This window comes from Heterodontus francisci, chromosome 27 (assembly GCF_036365525.1).
Source record: "Heterodontus francisci isolate sHetFra1 chromosome 27, sHetFra1.hap1, whole genome shotgun sequence".
Classification (NCBI taxonomy): domain Eukaryota; kingdom Metazoa; phylum Chordata; class Chondrichthyes; order Heterodontiformes; family Heterodontidae; genus Heterodontus; species Heterodontus francisci.
The window spans coordinates 54,181,191-54,199,614 of NC_090397.1; the positions used below are offsets into that span (position 1 = coordinate 54,181,191).

Consider the following 18,424-nt stretch of genomic DNA (forward strand, 5'->3'; position numbering starts at 1 on the left):
TAATTCCTTCTGGAAAATGTACTCCTATGAAGCAAGGGTAAGGACATGACTAAACTTGGCTGCTGAGTAACCTGCTACTGTCTAAGCTCAAAAATGGCCACCGGGATGAGATAATCAAGGATGGCAAGTGAACATGAAAAGGAAAAGGAGTGAAGAAAGGTTTGGAAGAAAATAAATTTGTGTACCTCAACTTCAGTTTTTCACCTTACCCTCATATATCACACCTGTAGTTTTCATCACGTCCATGAGACTCCTTTTCAGGTGTTAGTGGGTTCATATTATCAAGCTGGAGGATACTTGTACTGGAGAATGGAACAATGCCAGTACAAAAGCCTTTCAGATTAGCTCCAACGCAGTTAGATTCAGAATAAAACTCCCTCTATTCTGTCGTCCCAACTCCAAGCTGAGAAGTTATCCATACTGCAGCAGTGTGATATTTTTCTATTTCTCACACCAGCCATCCTAGCATCTCTGTAACTGAGATATTCAATTTTCTGCTGCAGACCTACACATACTGCAACTTAAATTATCTGTTCAGACCCAAGGGTTGAAGGGGCCGAATGGCCTGTTTCTGTGCTGTAAAATCCTCTGATGGTTCAGGTGGATTTTAAAGATCCCATGACAAGAAGAACAGTGAGTCCTCTCATTGCCCTGGCTCACACTCCTCCTTCAACCAGCAAGGTAAAGCAGGTTGGCTGGTCAGGCTAATTAACATTGTTTAACAACATAAGAAATAGGAACATGATTAGGCTACACAGCCATTCAATAAGATCATGACTGAATTTCCATTTTCCTGCCCTGTCCCCATATCCTTTGATTCCCATAGTGCCCAAGAATCTGTTGTTCTGAGTCAATTGTGGCTCAGTTGCTAGCACTCTCACCTGAGTCAGAAGGTTCTGGGTTCTATGCCCCACTCCAGGACAAAGGGTGGAATTTTACCCTCGGCGGACGGGAGCCATCCACCAACTGAAAAGTCAGTGGCAAACCCGCCTCCGCCTGGTCTGGGGATCCGGACTGCATTTTGCGGTCCCCAGGCCTTTAATTGGTCTGAGGCGGGACTTCCACCTCATTGAGGCAGAAAGTCCGACCTAATGGAGCTGCAGGCCAATCAGCGGGCAAGCAGCTCTCTGTCCCAGCTGCGCTACTGGGAGCAGTGGCCACTGCTGGGACTGCAACCCAGCTGAATATCGAAGTTGTCAGGGAGCCCCATAAGATTTTGGCGCCTCACTGGGGGCAATCGGTCGGGTGGTTGATTGGGAGACGGGGGGACATGAGATGTTCAGGGTGGTTGGGACATCAGGGGCAGCCCTCCATGGGGCACAGGGTACCTGATCAGGAGGGCACCCCACCCCACCCCTTCCAGGCCGTCGGAAAGCGGCCTACTTTTAACAGGCAGCCTTTCTCGGGCCTGGGCCGTTGGCAAGCCAAGGGTAAAATCCCCATGGCGGTGAGTGAAGGCCCTAAAGTGGCTGTTAACTGGCCATTTAAGGGCCTTGATTGGCTTGGGATGGGTGGGCTGTTTTTCACCATTGTCGTCCTGCATAAAGCGGTGGGAGCGGGTCAGGAAGGGCCCTCTGCTCCATTTTATGCACTCCCTCCCGCCACCATCCCACTCTTTGGGGAGCATAAAATTCCAACCATAATCACAAAAATCAGGCTAACAGTCCATTGCAATACTGAGGGGGTGCTGTATTGTTGGAGGTACTGTTTTTTGGATGAGATGTTAAACTGAGGCTCTGCCTCTCGGTCTTGGGTGGATGTAAAAAATCCCGTGGCACTATTTTGAAGAGCAGGGCAATTATCCCTGGTGTCCTGACCAATATTTATCCCATAATCAACATCACAAAAACAGATTAGCTGGTCATTATCACGTTGCTGTTTGTGGGAGCTTGCTGTCTGCAATTTGGCTCCTTGTTTCCTACATTACAACTGTGAATAGACTTCAAAAGGTCGCACAGCCCTGAAACAGAAACTCTGCTTATCTTTCCACAGATGGTGCCTGACCTGCTGAGTATTTCCAGCATTTTCTGTTTTTGTTTCAGATTTCCAGCATCCGCAATATTTTGCTTTCGTGTTCAAAAGTACCAAAGTCCGGTGGTCATGAAAAGTGTTATATAAATGAAAGTCTTTTTTGAATATATTCAACAACTGAGCATCCACAGTCCTTGGGGGTAGAAAATTCCAAAGATTCACAACACTCTGACTAAAGAAATTTCTCCTCATCTCAGTCCTAAATGACTGACCCCTTATCCTGAATTCGAGACTTTCTGGACAGGGGAAATAGCCTTTCAGCATCAACACTGTCAAGCCCTCTCAGAAACTTCTATCTTTCGGCGAGAGACCCCTTCATTCTTCGAAACTCCAGAGAATGTAGTTTGTGGAACTTTTCTACGTGGGGAGTGCCTATCGGCGTTTGAGTGCATAACAAGTCACTGCACTTCAAAAAGTAATTAAGGGTTGCCAACATTTTTTTGTGATGTGATTTAGTATTTGGATCACCACTTTAACGAGTGCGCTCTCTTTACCTGTTCCCTTTTCTGAATGTGCTCTCCCTGTTTGCAAAGTGCCTTTAGGGGTAAGGATTGGCTTCCTCTGCCTCGAAATGGACTGCCTCTGGAGGGGGAAAGTGTGGCTCGGGAACCCGGAAGGGTGGGGATTGTGCAAGGAACAGCTGTAAGCTCGGCGTCATTTTAAGGTTAAATTATTATAGTTCAGCTTGAAACTCAGGAAGTGAGGTTGGATCTCTCACATCCTCTATCTGAGAGCTGAAGGAGGAATAAAAGATACTTTCGGTCTGATTGTCATTAATCAGTCGAGGTACGAACAAATCTGAGAATAGAGTGAAGGGGAGGGGGCGGAGAGGGAGAGATCCCTGGTCCCGAAGAAAAGCTGCAGCTGGGATCGAAATCGATCGAATCAATGTCCTCGTGACCAACTTGTCAATTTCCTATCTCAGGATACCCGGTAAGAGAACATCTGTCCCAATTTTTAAAGAAAGTTGGGAGTTTGACTTCAAACGATTAGTTTGTCTTGTAGCTGAAGTCCGCTTATGCGTTTGTTTCACTATTATTAGTATAGTTCGAAGTATTTAGCAGTTGCGTCATTGTGTATGGTGGCTGTAGCTGTCACACATTATCACATCATGGTGCCAGTTTCTGAATGTTGGGAATTGTCACTCTGTTTTGGGGGTGGGGTTAAAATGCTTTGAATTTATGTTTTAAGAAAACATTTTAAACGGTTTGAATGGTTTGTCAATTTAATAATTTTTAAAGTATACTAGCGTTTTATGTATAACGCCTACCTAAGGGATTTAATCAGAGGACAAAACTCCAATTCTATTAATTGCTGGTCTCATGGGGGCGGGTATTTAACTATTGGACTTTGGAGCTCGTTCGGGATGATTTAATTCAATTATTTTACAAATACAATGAGGAGAGAGCAACAGATGACAGGATTCGATGAGACACTGAGTTCGTTGTTGACCATATCTTGTCTGAACTAGACCTGATAGCCTATCTCTGCTGGACTGGCCTGTTACCTATCTGTGATAATACTTTCAGTAGATTTAATTGCAGGTGGGAGGAAAGGTGCAAGAACCATCCCCAAAATGGCAAACAGAGCTCCAAGGTTAACAAGAGTATGAGAGAAGATGCAATAAATCAAGATGCAGTTGAAGTAAAACCAAGTTTGGATTTTTCTTAAGGCCTATTGTTTGTAGGGAGTGATGAGGATGAAAAGTTGTCAGATCCTGAGATAGGGAAAAGAAGGATGATGAGGGATAGAGGAATTGGAAGATAGGAAGGTCCAAGAGATTGACTGTAAGAATGAGGGATACGTGTACATGGGAAGGGAGAGAATAAAAGAGGAGCCTGGCAATCCAAGGACACTAGAGAATCCTTGTGAGATTCAGCACTAATTATATGAGGTGGTGGTTGGTACTACACTCTCCCACCCAGGAAACCAAGAAGGTTCTACAAGAATTGAGAAAACTACCCTCATCCAAACTTTGGGGGCCTTGTTAATGTAGTATCTCTCCCTGTTATGTCTCCTGTTTTCAGGAGTATGGAATATAGATGCAAGAACATGCAGGAAAAGACCAGCTGGTACATCAAGCCTACTCCAGATAATTGTGTTGCCTGAAGCATCACGTTTAGTCACCTTCCTAACCAGCAGTAGCCATATGATCTCCTGAGAGAGACAAAAAAAACTGGTAAAATCCCATGGCCAATTATGGAAAATAAGTATAAAATTAAACCCAACCCCTTTAAGTGATGGAAACTAGTCCAGCAGATCACATTGGCTATGCTTATATTACCTGGTATTTCACTTACCTTTCATAAAACATGATCTCCACCCTAGCCAGGAACCAGCCTAGCTCTCTCTATTTTTTGAAGGTATGCAGAGTGTGAACACCTGCTGCATAAGCCAGCAACTTGTTCCATAGGTCCATTATTCTCTTTTTTTTTTAAACTGCCCCAACATCTAACCTAACCCTTCATAATTTATACATTTGACACCTGGTCTGTCCTAATCTATCAGATTGAGATAAATAGACACTATCGTGTGGATTACTATAGGCCCACTACAAGGAATTAGCTACAGGATCTCTTCCAATATCTTTTGCGGCATGTCATCGATCCTATGGTGACTAATTGGAAGTTCAGCAAATTTCTGAGGGTCTGCAGGCAATGGTGAGAGAGTGGTCTCTTGCATAGAATTACACAATATATAGCACAGAAACTGGCCATTCAGCCCTAATAGTACATTGCAGTATTTATGCTACACATGAGCCTCCTCCTACCCCTCAAACTAACCCTATCAGCATAACTTTCTAATTCCTTTCTCCCTTGTGTGTTTATCTCGTTTTCCCCTTAAATGCATTTCTTGACATTCAGTTTCACACAGCTCATTGAAACAATGATTTCAACTTTGTTTTATTTGTTAGAGCTTTTAGTATATCTCTTCCTTAGCCACAATGTAATTGGATCATTTATTAGTAGGACTATTCTTTGCTGCCCTATTCGGCAATGATGGTGCCTGGTGATACAGACCATAAGCTTCCTGACTCAACATCAACCTGTGCTGAATTATAGATGAGGTATAATTGACCTTGGCTACCCTAGGTTAGTGGCATTGAGGCAAAATGTAGAACCCCAGTTCTGCTGGGATTCCCATTCACTATCTACTGCCATTCCCTGGGAAGTGCAGAGGTGGACACTAGGGCAGGTTTAGACTTGGCTTTAATGCTATCTCCGGTGGAATTGTCTACCAGCTCTCACTTAAAAGACTGACAATTTGGAAGAAGTACTATAGAGTTGCGAGTGTCCGTGGAATCGTCACTTTCAGGAATAAAGGAGTGAAAATGTTTTAAATGGCTGGTAGTGAAGGGGTAAGTCATTCTAGGGGTACAAAAGGGAAGGAGAGATCAGCAGGTTGGCGTGCTACCTAATGACAATGTTTACATGGATAATTTGTCTTGACAGCATGGGTGATTCAATATTGTCCATTGCCATTTCAGTGGTGTAATGGTGGGTGTGTTCATCTGAACCCACAATAGTACGATACTGGATTCTGACTTTCCAAACTTAGTTTTTGTCTGGAGTGAGTAATTGAGCTATACTGCTCCAGGATGAAATCTAGATGGTTAATCACTGGTGTTGGTCATACAGGGAGCAATCTGAGGTGAGGAATTATGTGTGAAAGGTAAAGTATATTATTTTCCCCTGTAGTATTATTGGCACCGAAACTGAGATTAATAGATTTTTACAAAGGAAAATAACTGTGGATTCTGGAAATCTGAAATAAAAACAAGAAATGCTGGAAACACTCATAGAGTCATAGAGTTTACAGCACAGAAACAGACCTTTCGACCCAACGTGTCCGCAGCGGCCATCAAGCCTATCTATTCTAATCCCATTTTCCAGCACTTGGCCCGTAGCCTTGTATGCTATGGCGTTTCAAGTGCTCATCTAAATACTTCTTGAATGTTTTGAGGGTTCCTGCCTCTACCACCCCTTCAAGCAGTGCGTTCCAGTTTCCCGCTGGATAAAGAAATCTTTCCTCAAATCCCCTCTAAACCTCCTACCCCTTACCTTAAATCTATGCCCCCTGGTTATTGACACCTCCGCTAAGGGAAAAAATTTCGTCCTATCTACCCTCTCTATGCCCCTCGTAATTTTGTATACCTCAATCAGGTCCCCCTTCAGCCTTCTCTGCTCTGAGGAAAACAACCCTAGCCTATCCAGTCTCTCTTCATAGCTGAAATGCTTCAGCCCAGGCAACAACGTGGTGAATCTCCTCTGCATCCTCTCCAATGCAATCACATCCTTCCTATGGTGTGGCGACCAGAACTGTACACAGTACTTCAGCTGTGGTCTAACTAGCGGGTCAGATAGCTTCTGTGGAGAGAAAGAAACAGAATCAGTATTTCAGGTCTGTGACCTTGCGTCAAAATTGAAAAATGATAAAGATGTAACAGCTTTTAAGTGAGTACAGAGCCAGTGAATGGGGGAAGGGAAGGAAATAATGAAATTTGCAGCACAGAAGGAAGTCATTTGGTCCATTTTGTCTATGTCGGATGAAAAATATCTATCCTGCCTAGTCATGGTCTGTTGCCTTGTAGGTTACAGCACTTCAAGGGCCTCTCCAAATACTTTTTAAATGTAATGAAGTTCTCTGCCTCTACCACCCTTTCAGACAGTGAGTTCCAGATCCTCACCACCCTCTGGATGAAAAGAATTCTCAATTCCCCTTTAATCCTTTTACAAGTTACTTTAAATCTATGACCCCAGCTTATTGACCTTTCTGCTATGGGAAGTAGGTCCTCCCTATCCACTCCATCATAATTTAATACACCTCCATTAAGTCTCCCCTCCATCTCCTTTGTTCCAAAGAAAACAACCCTAGCCTATCCAATCTTTCCTCATTGTTCCAATCCAGACAACATCCTGGTAAATCTCCTCTGTACCCTCTCTAGTGCAATTACATCCTTCCTGTAATGCAGTGACCAGAACTGTATGCAGTACTCTAGCTGTGGCCTAATTATTATTTTATACAGTTCTAGCATAACCTGCCTGCTCTTATATTTTATACCTCGACCAATAAAGGAAAGTATCGCACATGTCTTAATCACTTTATCTACCTGTCCTGCTATTTGTATTTCACCCCTGCTCTTTCTATACCCCTTAACACTTTCTGCAGTATTTAGCTCTTGGTATCTGACATAAGCCCCCCTTTTTACCTTATCCTACCCTGTCTGCTCCTTTACATCTAATGGGCTCTAGATTTGGGAGTACCAACCTTTTTCTTTGTGGGAACATATTTGTTCTGAATCCTCTCTATCTCCTTGAATGCCTCCCACTGCTTTGACACTGATTTACCTTCAAGTATCTGTTTTCACTCTAATTTTGCGAAATCACATCTCCACTTAATAAAATTGGCCTTTTCCCAATTGAGAGCTTTTATTCCTGGTCCTTTTCTATTGCTATGCTAACTCTAACTGAATTATGATCACTACCACCAAATACTCTCCCACTGATACCCCTTTCACTTGACCAGCTTCATTCCCTAAAACTATGCCCAGAATTGACCCATTTCTTGTTGGGCTTGCTGTGTACTGGGTGAAAATGTTCTCCTGGATGCATTTTAAGAATTCTGCAGCCTCTACACCTTTTACATTGACTTATCCTAGTTAGTATTAGGGTAATTGAAATCTCCCACTATTACTGCCTGACTGTTTTTGCACTTATCATAAATTTGCCTATATAATTGCTCTTCTATCTCCCTCTGACTGTTTGCCGGAAGTGTACTACAGACCCCCAGAGTGATTGTCCTTTTTTGTGATTTTAACCCATATGCCCTCTTCATAGCTGTAATTGTATTTTTAGCCAACCAATATTGCAACCCCCCCACCTTTTTTTATCCCCCTCTCTATTTTGTCTGAAAACCCTGTAACCAGGAATGTTGAACTACCATTCCTGCCCTTCATTAAGCCATGTTTCAGTAATAGCTATGATATCAAACTTCAGCACATTCACTTAGACTCCTTGTATTGACGCACTTACCATTTAAGCACTGCCAAATTCCTTTGGTTTCTATTTTCTAACCTTTATTTTATCTGCCTTCCACACTCGCTCACTTATTGTCTGCCTTCCATTTTCAGTTTTGCTTCTTTCCCTTCTGTCTACACTCAGGTTCCCATTTCCCTGCCAAGCCAGTTTAAACCCTTCCCAACAGCTGCAGCAACCTCCCACAAAGATATTAGTCCCAGCCCTGTAAAGGTGCAACCCATCGGACAGATCCCACCCACCCACTGAGAACTAGTTCCAATGCCCCAGGAATCTAAAGCTCTCCCTCCTGCACCATCTCTTCAGCCACTCATTCCTCTACACTACCCTCCTATTTCTGTACTCACTAGCACATGGCACCTGGAGTAATCTAAAGATTACTGCCTTTGAGGTGCTGCTTGTTAATTTCTTTCCTAGCTCCCTAAAATCTGCCTACAGGACCTTATCTGTCTTTCTACATATGTTGTTGGTACCGATATGGATAACGGCCTCTGGCTGTTCAACCTACCGCCTCAGAATTTTCTGCAGCCACTCAGTAACATCCTTGACCCTGACACCAGGGAGGCAACATACCGTCATGGAATCACGTCTGTGGTCGCAGAAACGCCTGTATGTCTTCCTATCTATTGAATCCCCTATTATTAATGCTTTTTCTGACCTTCCTACAACACCACCCCGCACTGCTGAGCCGCTTATAGTGCTATGAACTTGGCTCTGTCTGTATTCCACAGAGAAACCATCGTGCTCACCAATATTCAGAACTGAATACCAGTTAGAGAATGAGATGCACTCAGAGGGCTCCTGCACTACCTGTCTGGCCCTCCTTGTCTGTCTGGTGATCGCCCATTCCCTCTCTGCCTGCGTATTTTTAAGCTAAGTCTAAATTAGTAAATTATGAGTAAGAAGTGAAATAGAGCAGAACTGTATTCACTGAAAGGGAAATAGATTTTTACAGAAATGATTTGACAGTGAAGAACATTGAAGCTGGCACAATTGGTGGGTTCTGGAGGCTGACACATGATGCTGGAAAGAGAAGGCATTGAGAAGTCTGCTATTTGTGTGGGTTGTGGGGGAATTGAAAGGTGTGCTGTGTGGGTGGGAGGGAATTGAAAGGTGTGCTGTGTGTGTGGGTGGGAGGGGAATTGAAAGGTGTATTGTGTGTAAGTTGAACAGGAATCTATTGAAAATGTTCAGACATTTTGGGGCTGATGGTCTTTTCCTGTTCTTAAAACTTTTGGGGTAAAAATTGTTTTTTTTATTATTTGTTTGTGGGCATCGCTGTCTAGGCCAGCATTTATTGGCCATCCCTAATTGCACTTGAACTCAGTGGCTTTCTAGGGCTTTTAAGAGTCAACCACATTGCTGTGGGTCTGGAGTCACATGTAGGCCAGACCAGATAAGGACAACAGATTTCCTTCCCTAAAGGACATTAGTGAACCAGATGGGTTTTTACAACAATCGACAATGGTTTCATAGTCATCATTAGACTAGATTTTTTTGAATTCCAGATTTATTAATTGAATTCAAATTTCACCATCTGCCTTGGTGGGATTTGAACCCATGACCCCAGAGCACTAGCTGGGCCTCTGATTACTAGTTCAGTGAAACTACCACTATGCCACCGCCTCCCCAGCATCAAAATTGCATCTCTTTCAGGCCTAAAAAAAATTCCAGTTCATCATTTGGGTTGCCTGTACCCAATCTGTACATGCATTAGGCCCGATGCTACATTTGTGCGTCTATGTTTTATGCATCCTGAGGTAGACTTGTCGGAGGACTAACTGACTGGCTGATATTAATCAACAATGAGCTGAACTGGCTTCGGGATTATTCAGCTGCCAATGAAAGATAAATTTAAAAATGGTTATGCTTTTTGTTGGAAAAAATTTTCCTGTGGAATTAACTGCAGCAGGAGTGCTCCCCCAACTGCACAGAAATCATTCTAGGACTCTCAAAATTAGCTGTGTTTCAACAAGCCGCTCTGTGCTTTGCCACACTTGGTGAAATATTGGTACTGACAGGTCCCAGTGATGGTGGCAGAGACAACTTGAGACGATAAATAAGGGTATCACTCAAGAACTGTAATCGTTCAATGTGAAAGTGTTGGCTTGGTGATTTTTGGCACCAAATTAGCCTTGGACAGGATTGGCCTGTTGCAGAGTGGAGTTTTCAGTTTACAGCATGGTAGCCGTGTGCCTCCTTTTTTCAGAACACGTCTTCCCTGGGAATCAAACATGTTGGCTTTTATTTTAAATAAAAACAAGAAATGCTGGAAATACTCAGCACATCTGCCAGCATCTGTGGAGAGAGAAGCAGAGCCCGAAACGTTAACTCTGCTTCTCTCTCCAGATGCTGCCAGACCTGCTGAGTATTTCCAGCATTTCTTGTTTTTATTTCAGATTTCCAGCATTCACTGTATTTTGCTTTTATTTTGGCTTATATTTTAATATGTTTAATGGATATCCCAGACATTACTTTGCATAAAATTATATAGAATGTACAACATAGAAACAGGTCATTTGGCCCAACTGTCTATGCTGGTGTTTATGCTCCACATGAGCCTCCTCCCACCTTACTTCATGTGACCCTATCAGCTTTTAGGTAGTTTGCAGTCTGGGGCACAACTGTGATGTTCAGCTGTCTAGTGGTTGATAGGACGTAATAATGAAGTTTAACGTTCCTTTTTTCACTTTATTACTTGCTGTCTCTGATGAAACCTGTCGAACCACCGAGCTATATATAGTGCCAAAAATAATTAAAAGATAGAACTTTATCTTTGTGCCATATGGTGTGATGAATGCACACAGTCTGCTTTAAAAATAAAACTTAATTCCTCCAGACTCTTATTCAAAGACACTCTTCAAAACAAAATAGCAACTTAATGCTGTTTGCATTGAAGTGTTGGCTGTAAATAGGACGATAAAACAAAAAAGCTTTAGAAATCTAGCACTAAGTGCGTGTAATAGGATTGATGTCCCAGCACTGGCTGGCTAACTGACTGGCTGGCTCAGTACTGGCTGCATGTAAAGCAGGACTGACTGTCCCAGGACTGACTACGTAAAACTGCTCGTCAACTGCTGATGTATCAATGTGATAAATAAAGGAGCTGGTCACAGACCAATATATCCACAGGAGATTCAAGGGTTAGTGACAGGCTGTCAGCATCCTCATGAATATACTTGCCTGTAGTTAGCAGTGAATTCATTGGACCAATAACCTGGCTAATCATGGGCTAACTTATCCATGTGACAAGGTTAGTTACAGACTAATGCTCAGGCTAATAACATGGCTACTCACGTGGAGCCCGTTTTTTCAAAGGGTGAGCACATGATTATCCAAAGCTTTGGTTGGTTATGTACTCTCCTGAAGATTTAATAGCATGTTGACTGTTCAACCTAGTGTGAATCACTCCGATGTTCAACTTGAGACTGCATTACACCCTCATAACCCAAAAATAAACTCAGAATTTCACAAGATTAACTTGCTGATTCATGACAGGAAATAACAGGGTATTTTTTGTAATTGAATTCTGCCAGTCTCACGGACTTGGGGTTCAATCTGTCCATTCAAAAATTCAGGCATCTAAGAGCCTAGTGTCATTGGCAACAACAACAAAAAAAATATTTTCATTGAGAGTCCTGGATGAGTGACAAAGAGCACACAGTGCTGTGGGATTGAAAAGAATAAGAAAGAAGATGAGCTATGTCACAAATAATAGCTTGTATCAATGTGTGGTTAAAGAGCGTGTAGATTATAAGAGGAAGGCTGAGGTTCCACAGTTTTCCTGAATGGGTTCAAGTCAGAAACAGTGTGATGAGTCTTCATTTCAGCGCAGAGAGGAGGAGGTATGCAGGTTAAGTTAAACAAGGGATGGATTTGCTGTGACATGGAATGAATGAATGCAGATTTGAGCCTGCAGGATATCAATGGGCAGAGCGAGAAGTCAGCCTTGCATCGCAGATAGGTGAAAATCAGGAGCCTCCATGAATGGGAGGCTCTTGATTGTCACTTTGTACATGTGATGCAAGGCGAATTTCTGCTTGCTCTGCCTATTGGTATCCACATCTCCTGAAGAGCTGGTTACTGGGCAACAGTGGTGGATACTTGAGTAGTCAGCAGGTAGGAAAGAATTATCCTAATTTGTTTTATATTTAACAGGGAATATACAGAATGATACAGCACAGAAGGAGGCCATTTGGCCCATCATGTCTGTTCAGGCTCTTTATGATAAAGCTATCTAATTAGTCCCACTTCCCTGCTCTTTCCCCATAACTCTGCAAAATTTTTCCCATTCATGTATTTATCAATTCCCTTTGAAAGTTATGATTGAATCTGTTTCCAGCACCCTTTCAAGTAGTGCATTGCAGTTCATAAAAACTAGCTACATGGAAAATAATCTGCTCATTTCCCATCAGGTTCTTTTGCCAATTAACTTAAATTTGTGTCCTTTGGTTATTGACCCTCCTGCCAGTGGAAACAGTTTCTCCTTATTTACTTTATTAGGGGAGGCAGTGGTAGTGTCACAGGACTAGCAATGCAGAAGCCCAGGCTAGTATTCTGGGGACATGGGTTCGAATCTCACCATGGCAGATGGTGAAATTTGAATTCAATTAATGAATATAGAATTAAAAGCTAGTCTAATGGTGATCATGAAACCATCAAGTTCACGAATGTCCTTTAAGGGAGGAAATCTGCTGTCCTTACCTGCTCTGGTCTACATCTGACTCCAGACCCACAGCAATGTGGTTGACTCTGAAATGACCAAGCAAGCCACTCAGTTCAAGGGCAATTAGGGATGAACAATAAATGTTGGCCTAGCCAGCGACATTCACATCCCATGAATAAATTTTTAAAAACTTCATGATTTTGAACACCTCTATTAAATTTCCCCTTAACCTTCCCTGCTCTAAAGAGAACAATCCCAGCCTCTCTAGTTTCTCCACATGTGGCTTATTGCATTTTTGAATAATAGTGAGTAATAGACACCATCGTTGGTCCTGTGATATCAATACTCATTCGTATGGTGTATGTTTGTGAAGGTTAACCTTCCTGAGTGTTGGTAAAATGGTAAGATGTAAAGCAGAGAACGAAAGTGTTCCTTGTTCATTGTCTGTGCTTCATTTTCTTGATTACTGTTCATTGGTTCTCTACTAAAATGGTATCCATCAGGAGTTAGCACTGCCAGTTGCAGAATGAAGCTCCCTCTGCTCTTCCACTGCTGTGCGCCTTAACCACATCCTCAGAGGACGCTTTCATTTCCCGCACTGTTCATCCATGTGGTTTGTCGGGGTGAAATTTCCAATTTTATACTGTTCATGTCAAACGCTAAGCAAGTTTGTGCTGTTGGCTTGCACTCATTGGGAAGTGCATTGAGACTACCGAGTCTCATTTTATGTCTGTACTTTTAGCAGCCAGCAGACTTTGATTCGACTATTCAAATGTTCTCTTGGCCACCCTCCCATTTTCCACCCTCCTTAAGCTTTGTTGATTTGTTGCTCTCTATTGTTTGGGCATGTTCAGCATTAAGCCTAAGACTCGTGGGTCTCTTCTAGCTCCATTTAACCTACATCAATTCTGTTCATGGCGTATGCATGTTGTCTATTTTCTGTTCCTAAGTGCAGCACTTTATAGTTATCTAATAAGTAATTGTAGTTTCCTATCCTTCACCCAGTTTCTTATCCTTTCCCAAAGTTTGCCCTGAATCCCCACTGCTTTAGATTAAATTGATGGCTTTTACTGTGAAGTCAAGGCGCACGGTCTCATAGGACTCACAACCATCCAATTGGATTGTCACATTCTCAAAGAAGTTGAATAGGTTTATCAGGCAGGATCTTTCCCATCTGAATCCATGCTGACAGCTGCTGACTAGGTTATGTTGTACAGATAATCTCTCCATTATTTTACATGAAATGGAAGTAAGACTAATGGTAGTCTGTAGTTGTCTGTTTTGTCCTCCTTTTTGAATATGGGCCTCGTCAGTGTCCAGTGACTCCCTCGGAATGATTGTCAGTGTCTCACAAATCCCCCTTCCCCCCAACCCCCCCCCCCCCCCCCCCCCCGTCCCGCCCAGACCACCGCAGTCTCTCTCAGCGCTCTGGGATAAGTGCCATCTATCCTTGGAGATTCATTTGTGTTGAGCCTGATGAGCCTAAGAGTTCTATCTCTAGTTGTTTGGTAGTACAGAACTTGAGTATTTGCTGAAAATAGAGACATGTTATCGAAGCTTTTCGTCTTGCACCCATCAGGATGAACCGCAAGAATGCCAATGTAAGGGAAAACAATGACTTTATACTGTATGAGAAGAGAGTGCTGATTGGCAAGTGAACTCTGATTGGTAGAGGCATTGCCATGGAGAATGCACAAGTTTACGGTGACTGACAGTTAACTGCCAAGCTTTGTTTGAAATTTAAACCAGGCAGCTTGACTCTGGTCAAGGCATTGCCCTGAGGAATGAACCAGTGAATGGCAATGCCTTGACTAATCAACTCTATCAATCAGAGTTCACTTGTCAACCAATCAGCCCTCTCTTCTCATACAGTATAAAGTAATTGTTTTCCCTTACATTGGTATTCTTGCAGATTGTCCTGATGAGTACAAGACAAAAAGTACATGTCTCTACTGTCAGCAATTCTATCTCTGTTGCAACAAAGTCATTGATTTTCCTTGTGGTTCTTTCTTTCTTTGGAGAAGGCATGTTGCTCATATCTTCTCCTGTGAATACTTGAAGGAAGTAATTGTTCAAATAATTTGGTATCTTGTGCTCACCCTCAGTTTCAAGCTTATTTGCATCTTTTATGTCTTCCATCATTTCCATAACTGCCCTCTTATTGTTGTACTTCTGAAAGATCGTTTTACTGTAACACTATGCTTTTGTTTGCCCAGGTCTCTCTGTCTCTGTAATTATCTCATTACGATGTTATGGCCACCCTTGTATTTATATCTGTGGATTCCTTTTCCTCTCTCACGCCTCTACCAATCAATCAGAGTTCACTTGCCAATCAGCACTCTCTTCTCATACAGTATAAAGTCATTGTTTTCCCTTACATTGGTATTCTTGCGGATCATCCTGATGGGTGCAAGATGAAAAGCTTCGATAACAAGTCTCTATGCAGGATTTGAAAATGCCATTTTTCTCGTTATCTCATATTTTTATTTGTTTGATGATTCATCTAGGGTCATGCTTGCTTAGTTGGAGCTTGTTGGCTGTGGGAATACATTTATCCAGCATGCTCAGCCTTGTATCTTTACAGATGTTTCAGTTATCTTTCTACTGAAGTGTTGTTGAATACTATTTGCTTTAGTTGGTTTCTCATTTAAAATGATATCCTTGGTTCCTGGTCTTTGAGTATTTTTGACACCCAGATCACATTGAACGTGTCTGTGGTTATTGTCTCTGTCTCAGGATGTTATGACTTCCATCTTCCGTACATTTTTGAAGTCATTTACTAGTACCAAATCAAGATCAATGTTAACTTTCATGGCTTCCTTAACCCATTAGTCAAGAAGCAGTCATTGGCCAACTCTGACTCTCAACCATGGGTTTCCCCAGTTTATATGATAGAATCATAGAATGGTTACAACACAGAAGGAGGCCATTTGGTCCATCATGTCCCTGCCGGCTCTCTGCAAGAGCAACTCAGCTATTCCCACTCCGCTGCCCTTTCCCCATAGTCCTGCAAATTGTTTCTCTTGAGGTACTTATCCAGTTCTCTTTTGAAAACCACAAATGAATCTGCCTCCACCACACTCTCAGGTAGTGCATTCCAGATTCTAAATCATTTTCTGTGAAAACAAAATTTTTCTCATCATGCCATTGGCTCTTTTGCCATTCACCTTAAGTTGGTTCTCGACCTTTCCGCCAATAAGAACAGTTTCTCTCTATCTACTCAGTCTAGACCCCTCATGATTTTGAACTCTTCTATCAAGTCTCCTCTCAACCTTCTAAAGAGAACAAAGGACATATACCTGAAGTGCTGTAACCTGCAAGGCTATGGACCAGGTGCTGGAAGGTGGGATTAGATTGGGCGGCAAGTTCTTTTTTGGCCGATGCAGACACGTTGGCTGGATGGCCTCCTTCTGTGTCGTAATTTTTCTATGGTTCTATAGTTCTAACAACCCCAGCTTCTCCAATCTTTCCACTTAGCTGAAGTCCCTCATCCCTGGAACCATTCTCACAAATCTTTTCTGCACCCTCTCCTATGCCTTCACATCTTTCCTGAAGTGCAGTGCCCAAAATTGGACATAATACTTCAGTTGAATCTGAACCTGTGTTTATAAAGTTCTATCGTAACTTTCTTGCTTTTGTACACTATGCCTCTATTTATATAGGCCAAGATCCCATATGGACATCACTTTCTAATCCTGCCCTGTCACTTTCAATGATTCGTGCACATATACCCCCAGGTCCCTCTGTTCCTGCACCCCCTTTAGAATTGCGCCCTTTATTTTATATTGCCTCTCTTCATTCTTCCTACCAAAATGCATCACTTTAAACTTATCAGCATTAAAGTTCATCTGCCACGTGTCTTTCTATTCCACCAGCCTGTCCTATGTCCTCTTGAAGTCTATCACTATCCTCTTCACAGTTCACAATACTTCCAAGTTTTGTGTCATCTATAATTTTGAAATTGTGCCCTACTGAGTCAACATCCTTGGACTTCCTTCCTAACATCACTGTGGGGGTACCTACACCATATGGACCGCAGCAATTCAAGAAGGCAACTCACCACCACTTGCTCAAGGGCAATTAGGAATGGGCAATAAATGCTAGCCTTGCCAGTGATGCTCACCTCCCAAGAATACATCAAGAAAAAAAGAACCAAAGTCTAGGTCATTAATATATATCAAGAAAAGTCCGAAAAACAACTGTTCACCACTACACTCTGTTTCCTGCCATTCAGCCAACTTCATATCCGTGCTGCCACTGCCCCTTTTTATTCCATGGGCTTCAACTTATTAGGTTGATTGAAATGTGCCTTTAAAACATTCTTCCTAACTCTCTCTTTTCCTCCTTGGGCTGATCAAATGGTCTATGGCAGACTCTGTTATAGTGTATATACCACACTGAAAAGCCCTGCAGTGTATATACCTCACTGCTTGTAGTGCATGCATCTCGCTGAATATCCCTGCACATTATATTTGTCATGATTATGCCTGAGAAGTGGCCTATGGAATTTGAATCATATCTTCAGAGTATTTTCACCGATGCTTGTTGATATCAAAGACACCATTGGTTCATTCTTTTACTTTAATTTACATCACATCCTTCCAGGTTGTAGGGAGTATACATGAAACAAGTTTAGATATCTCTGTTCACCTTTGTAGTGAAAAACACAGCACAACGTTGCTCTCAATTTGGTTCCAGGATGATCAGTTTCCCTGAGATAGGGTACAGAATGGCTGCTTTGGCAGATGGAAAATGTCAGTTTGGTACAGGAGAAGCAGCACTACTGAGATTTGGGCTTGGGCATGTTGCATGGGCAGAGGGAGGGCTGTTTAACACCACAACTAACGGTCTTATACTTTCTGCAGGAATCTGTGATGCTGAGGCTGGGTGCCCATAATGGAAAGTGTTCCATTCCCCAGCACAGACATCCCATGTCACGATTAGCACGCATTTCACACACCCAAACAAAGTCCAATGAAAACACTCCTATGTAGCTCCAAGTGAGTAGTTTTGTAAGGGGGATTTCCACACATACCTGGGTTCATATTCCAGGCGTCCCTTCCTGCCCACACAATAGCATAGAGGACTTTCCTGTTATGGCAGGTGTGCACATTCCCAGCAATTACATGACTGGTAGTGAGTCATTGGGTGGAATCTAATCAAGGGGTCGGGGCATTTATATATATATATATATATATATATATATAGAATTTAATCAAGAAGTTTGGGTGTTTTGTATATAGATAGCCAGAAGTGAGTTTTAGGCTGGAATCTAATTGAGGAGTTTGGATGATGTAGGAGCATCACTAAGTAAAAACTAAACCTTTTTAAATTAATGTTTTAACTCAGTGTTTTGCTTGTCCAGTGTGTGGTATTACAGAGTGGTATATCATGGGTTTCTGTCCAGTGCCCATGGCACATGTGAGCTAGCGACATGATCTGGATAATGATGGAAAGGGTCCAGTCAGAAATGGGGTTGAACCACTTCCAAAGTTCAGGGGAAGGGAGTGAAGGGAAATTGGAGTCTATTACATCCTAACTTAATTGCAAAACAGGCTGCAAAGAGACTTGGATACAAATTGTCAGTTTAATCACTCCTGGTGTGTTCCCCAAAAGATCTGATCAAGCAGAGAGGGGAACCTTTACTTAAATAAACTACTAGATTGGTGCCCCTGCAGAACACATGCGCTGA

The 18,424-nt window shown here is 42.4% G+C and overlaps 1 protein-coding gene across 1 annotated transcript in view; it reads left to right on the forward strand.

The window, feature by feature from the left end:
- Positions 1–2,530: 2,530 nt before the first annotated feature.
- The window catches only part of LOC137384827 (interferon regulatory factor 6-like), a 43,388-nt gene continuing 27,494 nt past the window's right edge, over positions 2,531–18,424 (forward strand). Inside the window, exon 1 of the mRNA XM_068059375.1 lies at positions 2,531–2,964. The gene's annotated coding sequence lies outside the window, so the exon portion shown is untranslated. The remainder of the gene's footprint in view (positions 2,965–18,424) is intronic.